This window comes from Triturus cristatus, chromosome 12, assembly GCF_964204655.1.
Source record: "Triturus cristatus chromosome 12, aTriCri1.1, whole genome shotgun sequence".
NCBI lineage: Eukaryota > Metazoa > Chordata > Amphibia > Caudata > Salamandridae > Triturus > Triturus cristatus.
In genome coordinates this window covers 616,662,215-616,684,772 of record NC_140595.1, presented here as the reverse complement: position 1 = coordinate 616,684,772, position 22,558 = coordinate 616,662,215, and the positions used below count along the sequence as shown (strand labels likewise).

The window sequence follows — 22,558 nt, the reverse complement described above, 5'->3', positions numbered from 1 at the left end:
GGGTGCTGGTGGCAAGGCTGCCATCCACCACTTCAGGCAGGAGATCAAACACATTCAGTTGCCCCCACACACGTAGGTGTAGATTGTACAAATTCAGGTGGATGACCCTGTCCTGTTGCTGTGACAGAAGATCTTCCCTCAGTGGAAGCCTGACTGAAGAAGAACAGATGTTCACACCCTACGGTTCGGGTACCACACTCTCTAGCCTAATCCGGAGCTGCTTAGATACCTAGGGTCGGTTGTCCTTGATGTTGATCAGGACACACATGGGGAGGAAGATGTACATTAGTCCAGTGTTTCATTTCAGGCAGAATTCATCCACTTACAAATGTTTATGCGGAAACTCTGAACTGCAAAACTTGCAACATTGCATGTTCTTGAAGTGGAAAGAGATCTAGCCAGAGTCATCCTCACTGTTGCAAGACACCCCTGCGCCACCTCAGAATGTAGGCACCACTTGTGATGCAGACCCTACCTGCTCAGTTAGTTCACTCTGTCGTTCAAGGACACTGCCAAATGATTTGTAATCAGGAAAATGTCCTGATGTTCGTCACCTCAGGAGGTGCAGAACCTCCTGACACAGGAACCAGGGTCCCACTTAGCTATACTTGTTGCAGTACCACCTCACCTTAAAGGGCGGCAGGAAGTCCTTCAAAGATGGACAAATGGCCCAGAACTTCACCAAATTGATGTGGTGCCGACTCTCTGCAGAGACTAGAAAGTGAGCGTGGAAGGGCGAAAGGACTGAAGCCACCACTACAGATCTTGAGCAGTTTCCTACGAGACCTCAATAGCATTGGACAGACTGCCTTGATGCTGGGCTCATTGGAACTTCAAATCCTATTGCAGAACACCCCTGTGCGACCTTGCATAGCTGACAAGGAGGAAGCAGTAGGTTAAGAGACCAAAAATTCTCAGAGTTACCCTAACCGTTATCAAGGATAGATAGTGAATCACCACGATCATAACTTGAATTCCTGGATTCATTATACCAGAGGGAACTCACTCAACTCCAATGTGTCCAGGATTGTTCCATTAAATGGCAGTGCAAAAGAGTCAGGTGGGACTTCGGCCCACTGACTGAATTCAAACAATGACAACTGCCATCACCTTTCTGAACTGATAAGTGTTGGGAGACCAAAAAAGGACCCCAGCAAACTGGAAATGCTCTAGCCTACCTTGAACCGCTGAATAAAGTCTGTGGGACCGCAAGACAGGCATATGAAAATACATGTCCCGCAGGTCCAAGGACACAATCCAGTCACTGAGGTTCAGAGCAGGCAGGATATGGGCAAGCATGAGCATTTTGAATTTGTTGCCCTCCAGGGAGGCTGTTAGAGGTCCAAATTAGGCTCAAGGCCACCATCTTCCTTTGGAACAAGAAACAGAGGGTAAAACCCACCCTTCTCACCAGGTCTTCAACACAATGGCACCTTTGGAGAGCAGCAGTCACACAATCAGTAACAGGATGGTCAAGTGCTTGTCAGAAATGCTCTCTGGTGTGGAAGAAATAGTTGGTGGAGCAGAAATAAAAGGAAAGACAGACATTTTGAACTATTTCAAAGACCCATCTGTCTGAATAGTAAAACCTGGGAGGAAGCGAACTTATTGGGCATGAGCCACTTATGGCAAGCGTAAGTGGTTTAGGGGCTGTTGTAGCAGAGAGCTGGAGGACCTGTGGAAATATGGATTTTTCTGGTCAGTTATGTCCCCTATCTTGGACCCCAACGGTTCTATGTGCATGTTACAAGTACATGTATGTTCCCTCCAGTTCCAGTTATGAAGACGCAAACACATGTGCGTCCACCGTCAACATGTCCTCTGTCAGATCCGCCATGAATAGGCCGGATATTCCCTTCCTAAGTACGAAAGGCCACCGCCTTTATATGGCTCACTTATGCCATTTTACAGTCCAGGCAAGTAGGCCCTGATTCTGTCATCGAACTCTTCTTGCCTTCTGCCTCTGAAAGCTCCAGTCTGAGCCTGCATCCGTGACCATGAACTTTGTCTCATTCTCTGCGCGGCTCACGAAGCCTGACATCAGCCTATTCTCTGCCAAGAACTGTATTTCACCTTCGAGTTATCTGCCTCATCCCTGCCCAACGCATTCCTGTCTAGTAGCTTAAGTAAACATTCTGCCAGCTACCAAGCAAAGGCCCGGCTTCTCTGTCTTCATACAAGTAATTCATAGCCCTGTTGCTATGGAAGATTCCGCCCTCGCATCTAGTGTAGACACTTAGACGCTTGTACACGCACGCACAGTCAGTATAGAATAGATTCTGTCCGAGAGTCCTTCTTTTGTGGATAACATAGTTCTTTAAACATAGGATGTTAGATATGATTTGGGATTAGGTTGACTTGACCCCCCAGACTTCTGTCGCCACATGTAGAGCTAAATGTCAAGTCCCCTTCACCCCCTAGTTACACGTCAATCACACGTCATACTGCTGCGCGCGCATCTATGCTAAGTATTATCTTATAGATCCACCTATATATGACATCATAACCAATTATGTTCCTTTTTACTCCTTATTACACCCATTTTCGGTTACGCATATGAATCGTCATTTTCCTTATCAATTGTTACGCCTACTGCATTCGCTTCATTGTAATGTATGTACTATAAAAGTCATTTCTTGTCAATAAAGTATGTACTTCACTTCCTGAACCTCCGTGGTGACGGAACTTGGAGCAACCGATTATAATCGATCATTGGAATAAAGCCCATTCCGAACCTCTGATACCACGGATTCTGCCTCTCATTTTACTGAGCTGTTTTATTATGTTTCCGTATCAAATTAAGTCCAGGTAATGAAAATTATTTACCACATGAATGGCGCCCGAACAGGGACACTTTCTCATCTCACGCGCCGGCGGTGAGTTGCAGGCCCGGTCTCCTGCCACAGCTGGACGGACAACAACGCGTACCAGCAGGATTTCCTGTATCTCCCTCCGGTCAAGCGGGGGCGACTTAGGCTGCGATCAACACCCAGACGAGGCGGTGAGAAGTGCGAAGTATCCCGACCAGAGCCTAGCTGAGAGAGCAAGATCCGAGGTATACAGAGGCCCACCAGTTTCCGAAGTCCCAAGTCGAGTCCAGTGTCCGAAGCGTTCGAGTCGAGTCCAGTCCGGTTCAAGTTCAGTCAAGTTTCTGAGGCCTTCCGTTTCCGAAGCTACCCGGTGAGTACCATTGCTGGGGAGGCATTTCTGACGTGCACATAGGTTGTGCCGGTCAAGACGGGTTTGGGTACACAAATCCGGTCTGCACTGTTTCAGCAGTGTATCTGTACTGTTTAGCAGTATATCAAGTATTCCGAAGTATCTAGTTATTGTCAAAGAATTATGCTTGGTGATTAGTTATGCAGACGATCATCATTGTTGGTTATTTTAAAGGTTAAAAAAATGTTTAATGTTTAATGTTTAATGTGTTAAACGTCCTGCATATTGTGGTATGAATGGTTGTTCATTATTGTGCTTTTGTACTAAGTGTGTTCAAGATTAAGTATCAGATCAGTTCTCAATATGCCACTCTTTTCGAAACTAAGACAGATCACAACTAGAAAAGGGGTACTCGAAGAAGCTGTTCCTATTCCTCCTAGGGACACTCCAGGGTACTTCATGTATCATAAACATGGCTTAGACGCTATATTATTTCTTGATTTATGGGTAGACTACACCAAGGGATTACCAGAAAGTCAGAGGTGGCCCGCAGCGGGGACCTGGGATGCAGAGTGCATCGTGAAAGTAGAGGAAGAATTATGGAAAAAGAAAGCTAGACAATCACAGAAAGACGCCATTGAATTATGGCGTAAAGAATCACATAGACGAACAGAAAAAGCACGTAGACAGGAAGAGAAGAGTAAAGAAAAATCAAATGAAGACCGAGAAAATCTATTAATTGAAGAAGGTGCACGAGTGAAATCAGAACAAGTAGACAGACAAAGAAATGCCCTTATGAATGGTATGTATCCCCTTCTGGCCGAAGGATTACCTAAGGCTACACCAGAGATACCGAAAGACTTGCCAACCCCATTATTTCCAATAAAGGTACATCCTAAGGGGCATCCTAGAACCGCAGAAGATGTTTTTCTTTCCTCATATTTAGATGACGCAGCTCCCGAGTATGCTAATTCCGCCCCACATAGACCGCCTATCAGGGAGGTTCAACGCCAAGACCCAGTACCCGTATCCCTACAGCAACAGATCGTGTCACAAGTTCCGACAAGCACATTTGTTTCTACATCTGTTCCTACAGCTGCTTCTATAGCTGTGTCCACACCTATAGTTGCTGTATCACGTTCAACGAATCCTTTCACACCCGATACCTCAGATGGGGCTACCGGAGGTGCTACCAATATTTTTTCTACGCCACCCAGAATAAATAAACTTACTTTTCAAGAGTCAGGACATTCACGTACACCCAAACTCATTAATGCCCGTACGCTTAAGGAACTCCTTATAGATTGTAGATATGACCCTGTGCCCGGCAAAGAGGACGAAATGACCCTAGCATCATTACGTATCAGACGAGCCGCAGTGTATTTAGGGAAATTACCAGGAATGACTGCGCATCTAGATAAAATATACCATTTTGTCCAAACAGGGCGAGATCCAGAATGTATTAACAGAGCTATGGAATACCAGAAAGTGGAGATACAGGGGGAACTGTTACGTTTCCTCATAAATTGTGTGATCAGAAATGAAGACCGACCGGGGGTAGACCCGGAAGCAATGCAAATTCTTACCCGATGGAGCCAGAATATATCAGAAGGTAGACATGATAAACAAAATTGTATAATAGCCATGTGCCGAAAGATCCGTAAAGAAATAGAACGCCTACACGAAGAAAGATTAGCGGTAGATCAGTTCGAACAAAGCGAGGAAGAAGCATCAGGACTGCCCACAGGACAGTCAGAAACTATAGCCTATGTAGGTAGAAGAGAATATTGTAATAGTACTAGATGTCTTACTGATCCGATACGTCCGATGTGTCTAGAAAATAACAGAAAATTTCAAACACCCATAGTCCATATAAGGTCTAACGAGCATTCGTTCCAAACAGCTGACAAATTGCTCCGAGAACGAAGGGGTTATCATTTTCTCGATTCTATGGATGAACAAGAATTAGCCAGGTCAGCCGTTCATTGGGTTGACAGTCCCGGGAAGTATAGTGATGACACAGTAGCGCACACATTTTTGAATCTCACCCCAGATGAACAGCGTTTAGCTGGGATTTATATGATTCAACAACTTCTTATACTATATAAAAGCCAACATTCAGACCCTGGTCTCCTACCTGATATATTGACTGAATTACTCATGAATAGATGGAGAGGTTCAGGTACTAAGTTAATTAAAGAAATTCTAGAATCAAGAAAGCAGTATATTCTTTTTGTATGTTCAGACCATGTCTCATTGCCCATCAAGGAAAGAACCACGTATTACATGGATAGACAGAATCCCTTACGAGAAGTGCACCCAATAAAGGGCGAGGACAACGAGTTTAAGCGCGTATTTGTATATACGCCCATATCAAAAATAGAATTGTTAGAAATGAAGAAAGTGGTACCCAGTCATGACAAAGATCCAGCGGGTTTTCACCGAGAAATTAAAGACATGCTACTCATGGGAGAGTATACCTATCCCGACATTATGACAATATTAAAGGTATTGATGCCTGCTGGCATTTATGAAAAACTCAAGGAAAAAGAGTGGGAGGTAGGAGATCAAAAGATAGATTGGACAGCACTAGAAGCAGAAGAAAAGGCCCGAGGTCCAGGTTCGGGGCTTGGGGACAAAACTAAAGCACTACCAGGTTTACTAGTACAGGTACTGCCACGTTTATTAACTACAAAAAAGGAAGATTGGGGTACAATTTCAGCCTGTAAACAGAAGCAAGATGAAGACACTAGTGATTACTATGCCCGATTTGAAAAATGTTTTGGTATAAACAGTGGCATAAAAGCAAGTAGCGAATCATACCCACATCTGTTTGTAACAAAATTAGTGGAAAATGCCCTGCCCCAAGTAAAGAATAGAGTATTAAAATTCGAGAGTACCTGGCAAGGTAACACTCCATCACAAATGTTACAAATGTTACAATACCATCACAATAGAATTAGAGAGGAACAAGAACATGAACACAGACGCATGAAAGACACAAAAATGAAAATGCTAGTTTCTCAGACAGTTCCAGCTGAGGGACATAAAAAGGGTATGACACATTCCGGTGATTCAGCAGGACCTGTAAAAGGGACATGCAATTATTGTAAAAAGCCAGGTCATTACGTACACGATTGTCCAGTTTTGAAACATAATATCGCCATAGGTAATACAAAAGAAAGACCACGGCCACCTAGACAGGATCAGAATGAACAAGGAGCCTTGCAACATGCACAGTCCATGCCAGCTCCACCCCAGTCTGTACAGTTTGTGCCAGCTGCACCAGCGCTGCCCGTTGCTGCCCCACAAACCACGACACGACAACTGTACCAGACCGCACAGTACGACTATCCTGATTACCAACGATACGCATGAACCAGCCTAGAGAGGGAAGTTGACTTACCCCTTATCGAGATCCCTGTAGATCAAGAAGGACCTTATGTACATAGTGAATTATTAGGCCAAGACAGAACATTTTTACTCGATACAGGGGCAAGTCGAACGACCATAAAACGTAGTGAAGTTCCAGGGGCACCCCTCTCAGGCTCTCAGAATATTTCCCTTGGTTTTTCAGGAAAACCTATTGTTAATGAAGTGTCACAACCTCTTCCACTTACGATAGGACCTTTGACCCGAACTACCGATTTATTGCTTACTAAATCATGTCCAGAAAACCTGTTAGGAATAAAAACATTGAAAGCTCTAGGAGCTATAATATGTTGTTCTCCGGAAGGAGTAAGATTGTTTTTACGTGATTTTAAAGGTCATTATGTGTCTAGAGACATGGATCCCCGACTGCAGACTTTACCTACACATCTATGGGCACAAGGCCCTACTGATGTTGGTCGCATGAATATTACACCATATCGAGTCACATTAAAGACAGGAGTGGTACTACCACGAATGCGACAATACAAGTTACCACCAGATGCTGTAGTGGCTTTACTACAAATCATTGACGAGCTCATTGCCCAAGGAGTGGTTGTGGAAACAGACTCCAATGTATGTAATTCACCAATAATTCCGATTCTTAAACGAACAGATCCAAAGGCCCCGCCAGTATATCGATTGGTTATTGATCTGCGCGAATTAAACAAATGTATTGTGCCACAATTCCCTGTGGTCCCCGATATCTCATCATTATTGACAGCCATTGATTCCGAAGCAACATTCTTTACTGTAATTGATCTTAAAAACGCCTTTTTCAGCGTCCCAATAGATCCGGAAAGTCAATATTTGTTCGGATTTAGTTTAAATGGACGTAGCTTTAAATTCTCACGCGCACCTCAAGGATTTACAGAAAGCCCCAGCATCTATAGCCAAGCACTGAAACGAGAACTTGACAGTATCCACATGCCAGTTAACACCGCCTTGCTTCAATATGTCGATGATCTGCTGATCACCGCCCGAAGCGAACCTGAATGTGAAAAAGCATCACTGACAGTTTTACAATTTCTAGCAGAAAAGGGGCACAAGGTGTCCCCTTCTAAGCTGCAATTCTGTGTCCAGCGAGTTATTTATCTTGGACACTCGCTGTCCAAGGAGGGAAGGCAGCTTACACCAGACCGCATTCAGTTAATAGCTAACATGCCAATACCCAAGACACAAAAGGAGGTGCGGGCTTTTATAGGCCTCACTTCATATTGTAGACAGTGGATTCCCCAGTATGCATTTCTAGCAAAATCGCTCATTCAGTTGACAACACAGGAGGCAGCCACATCGACTGTTCTCCCTTGGACCCAGGAACATACACAAGCTTTTGAAAGCCTAAAGAAAGCTTTATGTCAAGCACCTGTTTTAGCAACGCCATGTTACAGAAAACATTTTACACTCTTTGTTACAGAACGCGAAGGTACTGCCCTGTCAGTACTCACACAGGAACAAGCAGGAGCACACAAACCATGTGCTTATTTTTCTAGCACATTAGATCCAGTAGCTCAGGCTCTGCCTGCGTGCCTGAAATCAGTGGCAGCGACAGCATTAGCAATCAGACAAAGCGATGCCATAGTGTTAGGACATCCATTGACAGTACAAGTACCACACGCCGTAGAGGTTCTTGTGAATCGAACGCAAACACAACACTTGACTATTGCGCGACTTACAGGGTACGAACTTACATTGTTTCAGCCACACATAGAAATCAGACGCTGTAACACATTGAATCCTGCCACACTTTTGCCAGTAACCGGAACAGACCCACTAGCCCATGACTGTATTGAAGTTATCACTATCACGACGAAACCCAGACAAGACTTGACAGATGTTCCATTGTCAGATCCAGACCTGACGTTGTATGTAGATGGTTCATGTATGAGAACAAGTACAGGAGAGTTGGTGGCTGCTTACGCAGTCACAACAGATACTGAAGTCATTGAAACTAATCGTATAAATACTTTGTCAGCTCAAGCCGCAGAGCTTATTGCTCTGACACAAGCCTGTATTCAAGCCACAAATAAAAAAGTCAATATATACACTGATTCACGTTATGCATTCGGAGTTGTACATGACGTCGGCGTGCTGTGGCGAGAGAGAGGTTATTTAACTTCCCACGGTGCCCACATTCAGCATGGACCACTCATTCATGCCTTATTAGATGCGATACATCTACCGATTGCAATATCGATTATGAAATGCAAAGCACATACGAAAGTTACTGATATCATTTCTCAAGGCAATGATTTAGCTGACAGAACAGCTAAACAGACTGCTCAAACACAAACATCCGACATGACAAAGACAATAGTCCCGACACATTGTATGACAGTTAAAGATCCTACTTTTGACGTAATTGACATCCAGACACATGCTACATCAGAAGAAATAAAGAAATGGACTGAATTAGGAGGGATCCAAACGGATCAAGGATGGATGATGAAGGAAAAGTCCGTGTGGTTCCTTCCTGATTCAATGGTCCAAGTTATAATTAATACTATACATAGTCCAGCACATCTAGGAGAAAAAGCTATGCTAGACAGCATTCAACACATTTGGTTCAATAAACATTTACGAGCAGCAGCCAAACAAAAGGTCCGTACCTGTATGATCTGTTGCCAGTTCAACCCAGGAAAAAGTGTTCCCGCAGAACAAGGTGGATTTCATCCTCCTAATCACCCTTTTGAAGTCCTCCAGATGGATTATATCCAGATGGAACGATGTCGAGGATTCAAATATGTTCTCGTAGTTGTCTGCGCTCTGTCCCGCTGGACGGAGGCATACCCTGTTTCAGATTACACTGCCCCGACTACTGCCAAACAGTTGGTTCGAGAATTCTTCCCACGATACGGTTTACCACGTGTTGTTCACTCAGATAACGGCCAGCCGTTCTCATCCGAATTAATGAAACATGTTTCACTCTTGTTAGGTTATCAGTGGAAATTCCACTGTGTCCGACACCCTGAGGCAGCAGGTCTCGTAGAAAGACATAATCAGACACTGAAAATTAGATTGTCCAAAATATGTAGGGAGAAAGGTGTCGACTGGGTAGTAGCACTACCAGTTGCACTCTTCTTCACAAGAATGGTAGCACACTCTCGAACAGGGCTATCCCCGTATGAGGTGATCTTCGGCAGACCACCAAATATGTGGGGGACGCCTATACCACGCAAAATAACTGATATTGACTGTAATATGCTGACAGATTACTTGGCTTCCTTGATGTCTGCACTACAATCTTGTCGTTCACAGGTAGCTGCAGCCTTTCCCGACAACACTGAGGTGAAACCCCATGACGTAATTCCGGGGGACTTCGTCCTTGTGAGGAATTTCGACCGAAAGACTCAGCTGGAGCCCAGGTGGAAGACACCCAAGTTGGTCTTGCTAACCACAAGGACAGCTGTGAAGATTGAAGGCAGGAAAGGATGGATTCATTCAAGTCATATCAAGAAATTTCATGGACTTCCTTCAGATGTAACCAGCCCACCTCGTGTGTCCTCACCAATTGACTCAAAACTACCTTTGGCTGAGACCGACAGTAAAGAACTCTACAAACTAAAATTAAGGCCTAGGCCGTCGGACGATTTGATTGTTTAAGTCCTCTCCTAGGTGAAGCGGTTGAATCTGTCTCCGACATGTATCGCCTAGACCTGAATCATGGACAGTCGCGAAAAATAATGAAACGACAGGCGTATTGTAAATCACTGCGTAGCCATTGCATAGTGACATTATTAATCTTGTTTTTCTTAAGTCTTTTAATAATTACTGCAAGTATATTGTTGCACATATATTACCCTATTGCCAGAAACGTTTACAATGTTACTGCTGAACATTCTTTTAGTGACTTACCCCCGCATGAATTGTCTTATAGACTTGCGCTGCGCAATAACACTTTCATTAGTATGTTACATCATTCCCATCAGACTAGTAATGCAACTAATTGTTGGGTGTGTGGCCGGCTCCCTCCCTATCAGAATTATGAAGGAGTCTTGCCTTTCTTTCCACATCCGTTTTCACATAATGGCTCCTGTGGAGCATGGTTTAGTTTAATCAATTCCATAGACTCAGATACAGCCGTTTACCAAGACCAGTGGGTATGGGGAAATCTGAACCTAGTTTTATTCAAAGTCTGTTACCCTGACAAGGAGGGTCGCCCAAAAGGAACAGGAACTGATCTAGAAAATGAAGTATATGGATTAGGTAACTTTACTCCTAATCTCATGGTTCTAAATGTCGAATCCGAAGTTGAACTAGTTTTACCAACCATGTCAGTATTCCCAGCGAAAGGTGAATTGTGTGTAAGAAAAGTTGGTTCCATACATATGGGCCATAGTAAATGCACTACTACAGTAGAATTCAGTGATCAAGGTAAATCTTCATTTAGAGCTTATCGCCACTCCTACTTTATATGTGGTCAGACTGCATATATGCGTCTACCCCTAGATTGGGATGGTACCTGCTACATTGCATTCCTTTTGCCACCTGTTTTCCTAGCTCCTCCTGATTATTATAGAAATATTCATTTAGTACACAACAGAGAGCGGAGAGATCTCCCGATTGTCGATTACACTGAAACAGCATGGGAAAAATACACCGATTTCAATAAAGGCATCTTTCCCTATATAGGTACTGTTACTAATAGTAAGCTGATACGTAGATTAACTAGAACTCTTGAAGCAGTAGTGAATGAAACTATTTCCGCCTTAGGCAATTTAACAGAAGAGCAGTCTGCTATGCGGATTGTTGTGCTTCAAAATCGTCTTGTCCTTGACGTCATCCTGGCTGATAGGGGCGGAGCTTGTAGGGTCATCGGATCAAGCTGTTGCATATTCATACCAGAAAATTCGCCATCTGTATATAAAGCTATAACTCGCCTTCATAAGATTGTAAGCCAGATACACCAGAACCCAGGCACTTGGACTTGGTCCGGTTGGTTTTGGAGCGTGATATCAGCCTGGGGATGGAGAGTTCTATCATTCCTAGGTATTGGCCTTCTCATACTATTCAGTTGCTGCTTATGCCTGCAATGTGGACCAGCGATTTGTGGTCTGTGTGCCACATCGTGCATTCCACATCAAGATTTTCATTCAAGATCCCGGAAGAAGAAAGAAGAACAAATGATGCTATATGAACAGATCAATGGATTAATGAAGATTGATATCTCTTGACGGGCAAGTAGGGGACAAGGAGGGAATGTGGAAATATGGATTTTTCTGGTCAGTTATGTCCCCTATCTTGGACCCCAACGGTTCTATGTGCATGTTACAAGTACATGTATGTTCCCTCCAGTTCCAGTTATGAAGACGCAAACACATGTGCGTCCACCGTCAACATGTCCTCTGTCAGATCCGCCATGAATAGGCCGGATATTCCCTTCCTAAGTACGAAAGGCCACCGCCTTTATATGGCTCACTTATGCCATTTTACAGTCCAGGCAAGTAGGCCCTGATTCTGTCATCGAACTCTTCTTGCCTTCTGCCTCTGAAAGCTCCAGTCTGAGCCTGCATCCGTGACCATGAACTTTGTCTCATTCTCTGCGCGGCTCACGAAGCCTGACATCAGCCTATTCTCTGCCAAGAACTGTATTTCACCTTCGAGTTATCTGCCTCATCCCTGCCCAACGCATTCCTGTCTAGTAGCTTAAGTAAACATTCTGCCAGCTACCAAGCAAAGGCCCGGCTTCTCTGTCTTCATACAAGTAATTCATAGCCCTGTTGCTATGGAAGATTCCGCCCTCGCATCTAGTGTAGACACTTAGACGCTTGTACACGCACGCACAGTCAGTATAGAATAGATTCTGTCCGAGAGTCCTTCTTTTGTGGATAACATAGTTCTTTAAACATAGGATGTTAGATATGATTTGGGATTAGGTTGACTTGACCCCCCAGACTTCTGTCGCCACATGTAGAGCTAAATGTCAAGTCCCCTTCACCCCCTAGTTACACGTCAATCACACGTCATACTGCTGCGCGCGCATCTATGCTAAGTATTATCTTATAGCTCCACCTATATATGACATCATAACCAATTATGTTCCTTTTTACTCCTTATTACACCCATTTTCGGTTACGCATATGAATCGTCATTTTCCTTATCAATTGTTACGCCTACTGCATTCGCTTCATTGTAATGTATGTACTATAAAAGTCATTTCTTGTCAATAAAGTATGTACTTCACTTCCTGAACCTCCGTGGTGACGGAACTTGGAGCAACCGATTATAATCGATCATTGGAATAAAGCCCATTCCGAACCTCTGATACCACGGATTCTGCCTCTCATTTTACTGAGCTGTTTTATTATGTTTCCGTATCAAATTAAGTCCAGGTAATGAAAATTATTTACCACAGACCGACGTCCCTGCTGGCCTGCACACTGCATGCCAGAGCCATGGCCGCGAGAGGACCCGGGTGCCTACTGCACTCATTGGGAAGGCTGTCTGTACGTCAGCACAGTGGAATAGCCTCTAAACTTTCACAATTGTTTCAGGGAATGCATTAGCTGGTGTTAATGGCCCCAGAAAACATTCTACTGTACTTAAAGTGCTGTCTCAGAGCTACCTTCTTACTGAAAAATGCAAGACCCATCAAAGGGCATATCAATGAGGGAGGCATGTACATTGCTGAAGAATCTTGTTGAACGCATCAAAGTGTGTTGCCCAAGTACAACACAAGTACCCCTACAATCTATATTATCCAGGCCTGCATGGCCATTATTTGGCCATGCCCGGTCCATAATTAAATGTCCGAGATAAAAAGGCCTTAATGTACTACGGCGCCACCGCCAAGTATGCAACGACAAAGCAAGCAAGCAAACCGCTTTCACAGATTATAATGCTAGACAAGCAGAAATAAAACACCTGCCAAAAGTCTCGATTCTCGTGGATTCCCTGTCTACAGGAGTGATTGTAAATGAGTTGGGATTCACCTTACTTGCCGAGGCCTTCATAATGCTCTGTGAGGTGGGGTGCTTAGTGAGAAACGCAGTTTTACCATGCACCGGTCTGTGACATCTGGCTTCCTGCCTATTCACCAGCGAAGTAAGAACAAGACTTTGACAGATTAGATAAAGTATCATTGAAGGCATTAGTAAAGCGAAGCAAGGGCTCAGAAGTAGACGCCACAGGCTACAAGATCTCAATAAGGGCATCTGTTCTGTTCCAGATGGAGAGTAGTAATAATTCTACTGCCTCAGCTGCCTTTTGACCCACTATCGCAAACAAGACTCTCCCATTTATGGCCCAAGTTGAGTGGCAAGCTCTGTCTCAGGCAAAATATAAAGTGGCATTCTGTAAATCAATTCACAAAAGCATCAAAATAGTGAAGGGGGGAAAGCAATCCTCTTGGAATGCCCCTTTCTACTTAGTATAGGAACATAGTCTGAACCAAAAAGATATAAAAGCCTCTGTTGAACAGTGCGATGTGGCAGAAAGCACTGGGTTAGAGTCAGGCTGCATTGAGACTGTTTATACTTGTGCAATTTCGTAGAGTGACAGACTGGCTCGAGACAAAGTCAGTTTGGTGTCCAACATGGACATCAGCTGCAGATAGTCTTCCAGAAGTTGTGGGGTTGGAACAGTTGTAGAAGGGACTGATGTGGATCTCTGGGCCAGAGTCGAAGTTTGTATCAGAGTCAGTAAGAGCCCGTTAACAGGACTGAGGGGAACAGATGGCTCGGGATAGACTAGCTGGAGGTAACCAGACTCTGGGAGTCTGCAGTTTTGAGGGACTCAAAGGCAGTCAGAGGGAGCCAGAGGCACATGAAAATGTGCAGCATAGCATCCTTCAAAACATCTGCTGATGGTTTGACAACAGCCCAGGAAATTCGGTGGTCCAGAAGAGGAATTTGTTCCATGGCCAAAGACTTCGAGGGGGGGGTAACTCACATTGTGACATCCTTTTGCTTTGATTTTATGTTAGAATGATGGGATGGGGTAGAATCCTGCTTCGCTTTCTTATGTTTGGACTTACAGGAGGACTTTGAGGGTGAAGTTCAGTGGACACAGAAGGAACTCAAGACCAGGTCCAAGCCCCAGATCAGGACTTGGGTGAAGGTTGTGATCTCTTATGTTCAGCAGCATACAGCTTCTCCTTCTGGTTACAGGTCACCTTCTGGTGCACAAGGGTGCACTTACCAAATAACTTGGAGTATTGGAATGAGCAGAGACCCTAAAGGCACATCTCAAGCGGGTCCGTGACCGATGTATGCTTCCTGCAACAGCAGCATGGCTTGGAGCCTGTTTTGGTGTGGACATTGATCCCTAACACACTGATTAAATAGTTTTGTAGTCAGGAAAAAAAGCAACAAGTTGAGAGCAGAGCTTCAGATCCTTTTCAGATTCTTTTCAAAAGACAGAGGAAGAAAATATCTGGTGTCAATATGAAGGGGTTGCACTTGTATGTGGCTTCATTTAGAAATTTCAAGGGTGACATGGAGTCAGTGCAGAGCAACACAGCGCTGCATTACGGCTCAGGGCAGCACTCCTATTGAGAGAAGTGTTCAGAGTACAGTCTAGCGCTTGGGGAGTACTCTAAGGTGAAAACTCGCCGCATGTGGTTCGAAGTATCCTTCAGAATTTCGCACCTAATGTATTAGTATTTACAACATATCTTCAATTAAATGCAACACAATGTTGGAAACTAATTGGGATAGTTAGATTTCACGTTCTACTGTGCAGGTGAATTCAATGGTTAGAGTCCACTGTTAACAGTATTAAAAAATAAACGCTGACAGGTCACAGAGGCAGAAATGAACTGAGGGTAGCATGTTGAGTTGAATTATTTCATTCAAACGAAACAAGGCACGTAAGCAACACGTTGGAGAGGATGTAGCCTTAGGGCTAGAGCGGTCGACCTTAAAGCTGGGGAACCGGGTTTGAGTCTTGGCAACAATGCTCAACATCCTGTGATTCTGGGCAAATCACTTAATCTCCCCGTGCCTAACCAAAAAATTGGATGTGTCCTTCTGTAACGAAACTGGTGCTCATGTAAAGCGCTGTACCAGATGTCTCGGGTCTAGTTTGCGCTATATAATACACACAAAAAAAAAAAAACAACAATGCAAGCACTGCTCAGTGTGACCTCTCAATTACACCTACGCATGAAATGTAAACTAACACCATTAGAACAACCTTTCTATTTTATTTGACAATACCAGGGAGCTGAAAGATCAGATGTGTTTCAAAATAACAGTCTTAATTCAGGAAAACCGGAAAGAAATAGCTGTTGCCATCACAAACTCCACTCGCCCCAGTCGAGAACTTGGGGGTCCTTTCTGACCTGCATGTAGTAGACAACAAGGTTATCCACTTGATCTCGTGGAATGTGGCTGGGTTGCAAAGAAAGCTGGCTCTCCCTGAGTGGAATTCTCTTATTGAGAAGTTTGATGTTTGCATGTTCCAAGAAACCTGGAGTATAGTAACAGTACATAAATCTGGATATACCACCTTTTTTCAACCAGCTCAAGGCTGTGGTAGAGGTAGACCAGCTGGAGGTTTACATGTCTGGATAAAAATTTCATTGAACTGGGTTGTTACTAACCACGACTCTGGGAGTTGGGACATCCAACATATCTCATTTGAGGGACCAACCAAGGGCAGCAGGATAGATTTATTTAACATCTACTCAAGAGGGATAACAGGGAATACCACCTCAAGCACAGTATCTATTTTAGACCAGGCATTAGCCAATTGTTCCCCCTCCTCTAAAATTATTGTGGGGGGGGGACTTTAACTGTACTTTTGAGCCCCTGGGTGGTGATGACCCCTTGGGTATAGAGGAGACAGACTCTAGATGGTCTATCCCGGCTCTGTCCTCGGCTCCAATAAAAAAATGGTCTTCAAAGGTAATACAGCTCAACGCCCTCACCGTGGAACATAACCTTAGAGCTCTCAATGGCAGGACTCCCTCTGATCCAGACGGTGCGATGACCTTTAATAGGCTCAGTAGCCCGTCGAGAATTGATTATATTTTAATAGATGTGACACTATGGTGTGACTTAATAGACATGGAGGTGGTCCCCTCTCAAGACAGCGATCACAACTCTCTATGTATGAAGCTAAGATGGGGGAAGCGTATTGATGACAGGAGACTAACCCACCTGCGGTCCACCAATGAGGTGGTTCCATTCCAGGGTAACAGTAGGTTGAAATGGGACAAAGTTCGCCCACAGGTTGAGAAATTGGCAAGGATTAGGGCGTTAGTAGTAGATCTGACTGTAGAATTGGCGGCCCATGATCAGGGTTCTGGGTTTGCCCAGGGTATGTCTTTTGTACAGGCTTATAAAAACACAGTAGAGGAAGTTGGGAATTTCTTTTTAATCCAAAATAAAAAGGGTAGTGGGGAAAACAAAAAAAACAATATGACTAAACCAAGTAACCCTTGGTACTCGGCCCATTGCAAGGCAAAAAGAAACGAGATCAGAGTTGCCTTGCGTAAAAAGAGTCAACCATTAGTCAGTGCAGCCAGGAAAGAATACGCAAAGGCTTTGGAGCAGGCTAAGCGTGAGTGGGAGGAACAATATTGGCAGGACCTCAAAGCTGCTTCCAAAAGGAAGAACCCACTGCTGTTTTGGGACCTGATTAATAAAGCAAGGTCGAATAGTTCTCCCCCACTAGTCAATCACATAACTAGCCAGCAATGGCATTCCCACTTCTCAGCGTTGTATGGTGGGACAGAAGCGGCCCCCTCTTCCCCTGTCCCCGCCGCTAGAGTCCCCCCCCTTACAGCCGGTTGAGGATCCCTTTCTGTCCTCCGAGGTGATGCTGGCTATCAGGCACCTGACCCCGAAGAAAGCTGCTGGCCCAGATGGGATACCAGGAGACCTCCTATTGGAAGACCCGGAACTTTGGGCCAAACTTATTGCCCAAATAATGAACTCGATTTCCAAGGGATTCCCCGTCCCAGAGTCATGGAAGGGTGCGGAGGTAATTACTGTCTTCAAGAAGGGTGCCAGAGATGATCCTGCCAACTACAGACCGATCAGTTTGATCGATGTTTTACAGAAAGTGGTTGGCAGGGTTATCATTATGAGGGTAGGCATCTGGATGGAGGAGAGGCAAATTTTGTCCCATTTACAAGCTGGGTTCCGTCAAAAGGTGGGCACGATGGACCAGGTCTTCCGCTTCTTTGCGATCTACTGGAAGACAGTTACCATCAACAAAGGTAGTTCATACCTAGCTTTCATTGACCTCAGGATGGCGTTTGACCTGGTCCCTCGTGATAGGCTGTGGGAAGTTCTAGAAAAGATGGGCTTCCCAGGTTCCCTCTTGGGCTTTATTGTGCAACTTCATGAGGGGAACTATGCGAGGATCAGATGGGGTACCCAAGGTCAACTGACCGAGAGGATTCCCGTGAGGAGGGGTGTACGCCAGGGATGTGTTATGGCGCCAACGCTGTTTTCCCTCTTCGTGAACGGAGTGGTGGACCATCTGAGAGAGGATCCGGCTGATGCTCCATCCCTGGCAGGTGAAAAAATCCCTACACTCCTCTTCGCGGATGACACCATCCTGATCTCCAAGTCCCCGTCTGGTCTCCAAAAGCTCCTGAATCGTTTTAGCACATTTTGTACTGACAGAGGTCTTATCATCAACACCACAAAAACAAAGCTCATGGCCTTAGCACCATCTACTAGATTTAGGAATAATCTTTTGCTCAATGGTGAGCCCCTGGAATTGGTGGACTCTTGATTATTTGGGCATCAGGGTCAACAATCGGATGAGCTGGAAAGACCACCTGGCCAAGATGTTGCTAAACCACAAAAGAGTCTCAGGGGCGGTCTTGCGAGAGCACCGGGAGTCCAAGAGTAAGCCAGTTGCACCGCTCCTTGCAATCTATGAGGGCCAAGTGCTACCATCTGCCCTCTATGGCTCCGAACTATGGGGGTTCGAAAATAGTTCTGAGCTAGTCAGGTGTGAAAACAAGTTCTTGAGAGACGCGGTTGCCCTTCCTGCCTCTACCCCGTTAATTCCCTGGAGGGCAGATTTGGGCAGGCGTCCGCTCAGGGATTTGGTGCGCCTGCGCCCGTTACTCTTCTGGGTCCGTTTGCGAAGGACTAGGGAGCTCCACAAGTATGCCGCTGCCCTAGACGAACTAATTTTGCTTAACTCTAATAACAGAATTAAGTGGTTGAGCAATCTAAAGCAGTTGGTTGTCCTTTTGGGTTTGAGTGATATTTGGGAAAGTCAAACCCCACCGCCTAAGCTAGTGATTAAACAGCTGTACTGGGATCTAGTCCAGATAGAGTCCATTACTAGTAGCTCAGGGGGATCTTTATCTGAGCCATTTTTGTCGTTCAAATGGGTAAGGTGCTTTGAACCATTTTTGGACTACATTGAGATACCCTTGGATAGAGCACTTTATCTAAAGGTTAGGTTCGGGATCCTCCCGGTTAATGATTTTACTTCGGGGTGGAAAAAACAGGATGGTCCACCGAACTCATGCCCTGGTTGCGCAGCACCTACTGAGTCTGTGGCGCATGTTTTTTTTGCCTGCCCAGCATATAGGGTAGCAAGGAGGATTTGGTTAAAGCCACTATGTAAGGGGCTGGGTCTTAGATGCCACAAAATGGCTGTGCGAATACTCTGCACCGACACGTCAAACTCAGGATAGCAAGGAAAAGTGACAATATTTGGTTGAACTGCCCCATAAATATAGACCGTAAACCACCAAATTCTAAAGTCATATGTCATACAGACTGAATGTTTATGAGACTATTTCAATTATGTTTATTGTTGTGAACTAATGATCAACATGTGTGACAAGTATGCGCCTTGTACAAATTTCAAATTAAGATTCATGTTAAAGGTCTGGTCTTTTTGAACAGTACTTTTTTCACAAATGTTACTTTACATAGGATTCTTTTTGCTGAACAATCTGCTACCTGCTAAAATATTCTCTACTGCCCACCAGTTAAAGCCTAAAATATGAATCTGTTATATCCAGTGAGCCCAACTCGATTCAATCCATCAGTAGCTTTGGGGAGAAGTAAGGCCTCAGCATGCAGAACAATCAAACAGGTATACCCTTCATATGTTCCTTCTACTCTGGCAAAGGGATAGTTTCAGATAATTAAGCTAGTAAATGGAGCTATATCAATAATACTATTCACTCAACATTATGAGACAAAATGAACACCATATTGAATGATACCGCTTTTATGGCTCAAAGTAAAAAAACGTTAATTAAAAAAAAAAAAGTTAACTCAAATATAGAAAAAATATTCTGCAAATGATACCATGAGTTGATTACCTTCAAAACAAGCATGCACCCATGCCATTACATTTGAGAGAGGGCATCAGATTAAAGGGAAAAACAACTTCAAACTTTTACCTTGCAGCCTGACGTGACACACATTTTTAAAAAGGTGAAGCACAGTTTACCTTGAATAAAGTGTGCATTTTTCAGCCATCGTATCCTTCTGCAGGTGCGTCTTGGCACGGAGGGATGATGCCTTCTTACTTGCCCTACTAAAAAGATAAAAAAGTAACATCAGTGTCCAGCCCACTTGTTAAAACTAAAATATTTACTATTTAAATACTCATGAGTTCATTAGTGAGGTTAGGTTCTCCAGTGACATTCCAGAAAACTACTTACAATCGTTATAACAACATTTGCACTGTTCATCGGCAGCTATGCGAGAACAGACTCGCTGTAGCAGAAACCAAATGATTGCCAACAATCAGGATCTGGTCCACTCAAGGGTGTAAAAAAGTGGTTGCAAGAAAATGAATCTCTCTAGCAGGTGGTATTTTGGTTATATTCACTTAGGGTTTAATTTTATGAAGCCCCTTTACCAGGGGTTTAACAAGAAACAAAGCTAGAACATCTCAACATTATAGCACAAGAATCAACCTATTCAATTGCTCTGAAGTTTACCAGACATAACTAATAACATCAAACAACTACTTGTACTGGTACAACTTTTTATAAACACGCACACGTCATCATCTGTAAGCACATCATGTCATGTGCAAAACTGAGACTGGTGCTTTTCATTCAGTGATTAGGTGGTGTCGGAGTAGGTCTACTTTACATAGAATTTAAAATGACAGAACGGGCTGTCAAATTAAATGACATGAAAGCAAGTTAATATTGCAGTGATCTCCAACCATTTTTCTAATAAGAGCTGCTTATGTTCAATGAGAATAATCTAGAGCCACTTATAATATTAGTGTTGTAATAATGACCACATCAGACAAGAAGTTTAGTGGCCATCATACGCAAGACGGTCAAGTGCAGACGGTGACAGAATCTGTAGGTACCGCTTCTCTCCTGGCATTGCGGTGTGGAATCGAGAAATTCTGCTCATTTTTATTATAATTGTGTATGCACTACTATGCTTTTATAATGCTGTGTGTATTCTTTTAAAATCAAACAAAATTAACGAACCTGCAGTTCTTGTCCTTCCTTGCCCCGGTCCGTCACGGCTTACTAGTGCAGATTGTACGGAGGGCAAGAAGTAGGTTATTGGCACTTCCGGTGTCCCGGTAACCTGACTGGTGACGGTCTAGTGTGGAGGCGGGCGGTGCCTATTTAGCTGCATGTTGGGGAGGACGCGCAGCGGACGCGCGCAGCGGGAGCGCCGGCGGCGCGCCAAAGGCAATCCCGTCTGCGCCCGTCCGCGTCCGGCTGGGGCCAGAACCTCTGCTCGTCCCACACCAAACATCTGTTACACCCCTGATGCTCTTTATAGGCTGCGCCCCCTTACCTTGGCTGCATGTGCGCACAGCATAGGGGCTGCCTCCAAGACTCAGAAATGTAATTACTGCCCCATCTCACTGGCTAAGAATCTGGACGACTTTAAAAAGGAACATAACTTTCGGATTATGCCGATTAATTGTAGGTCCCTTACTAAACACCAACTTGAATTATATGACCTCCTCTTAGACAGCCAAGCGGACATCATGATGCTAACCGAGACTTGGTTATCTGAGGACTCGGCCCCCGATATCCTTGCGGCACTCCCCCCCCCCCCCCCCCCCCCCCGAATTATGGAATCATGAGACTAGACCGTCCTATCCATAAGGGCGGTGGGATTGCACTAATCCATAAACTTTCTATTGAATGTGCACTGGAAAGGGCGGATATAGAGGAGTGTGAGGCAGGTCTCTTTACAATTGGGGTTGATAGCGCCTACGTTATCAAAGGCCTATTAATATATCGTCCTCCCGGCCCCATCCTTCAATTCACTAATAATCTTAGAGAACTGGTCATCCACTTAGCGCTACGGTATGCTAAGGTGATGGTGTTGGGTGACCTTAATCTTCATTTGGATGACAGAGATAATGCCCTTGCTCAAGATTTTTGTCAGGAGATGGCCTCGCTTAAATTAATGCTCCAGTCCACTCTCCCTACCCACCAGTTGGGACATCTGCTAGACCCTATCTTTGCTAACTGGGAAGGTATCACGGTGGAAGCTCCGATTCCGGTCCCTTGGTCTGATCATTATCTGGTCCCTTTTAGCTTTACGGTCCTCAAGCCTCAGACTGTGATCATAACAGGAAAACCTCAGAGGAAATGGGCCAGCTTCTCGGTCTCCAATTTTAATCAGGCCCTACTGTCAGGAGGGCCCCCTGGGGGGGGGGGGGAGTGATGTGGAGACCGCCAGCTGTGCCTTGACTCACCGCATCGAGGCGCTTGATAAGTTTGTCCCTTGGGCCTTGTGTGCCCCGAGGAGACAGTGTAAAACTGCTCCCTGGTTTAATGAAGAACTGAAGGTCGCCAGATCTTCATGTAAACGTTTGGAACGCAGTCGGTGAGTGGACAGGAAACTATCCTATAAATCTGGTCTCAAGAAATACCACTCTTATAAGAAAGACCCGCGCTGCCTACTACAACACCAAGATTGAATTAGCTGAGAACTCCTCTAGGGAACTGTTCGGGATTTTCAAAGAACTGTCATCGCTGGACAGAATTGCATCCCCCAATAGGGACTCAGCTGAGGACTGTGATAGGATCGCTGAGTTC

General features: G+C 44.6%; 1 protein-coding gene across 3 annotated transcripts in view; it reads right to left on the bottom strand.

Moving 5' to 3' along the window:
* Window positions 1-22,558, bottom strand: part of ANKRD11 (ankyrin repeat domain 11) — a 1,275,279-nt gene that overhangs the window by 939,742 nt on the left and 312,979 nt on the right. For 2 of the 3 annotated variants that reach the window (XM_085639477.1, XM_085639475.1), the window contains one exon: window positions 19,972-20,058. The gene's annotated coding sequence lies outside the window, so the exon portion shown is untranslated. Of the gene's footprint in view, window positions 1-19,921; window positions 20,059-22,558 lie in introns of all 3 variants that reach the window. The other variant, XM_085639476.1, reaches the window with a different exon arrangement.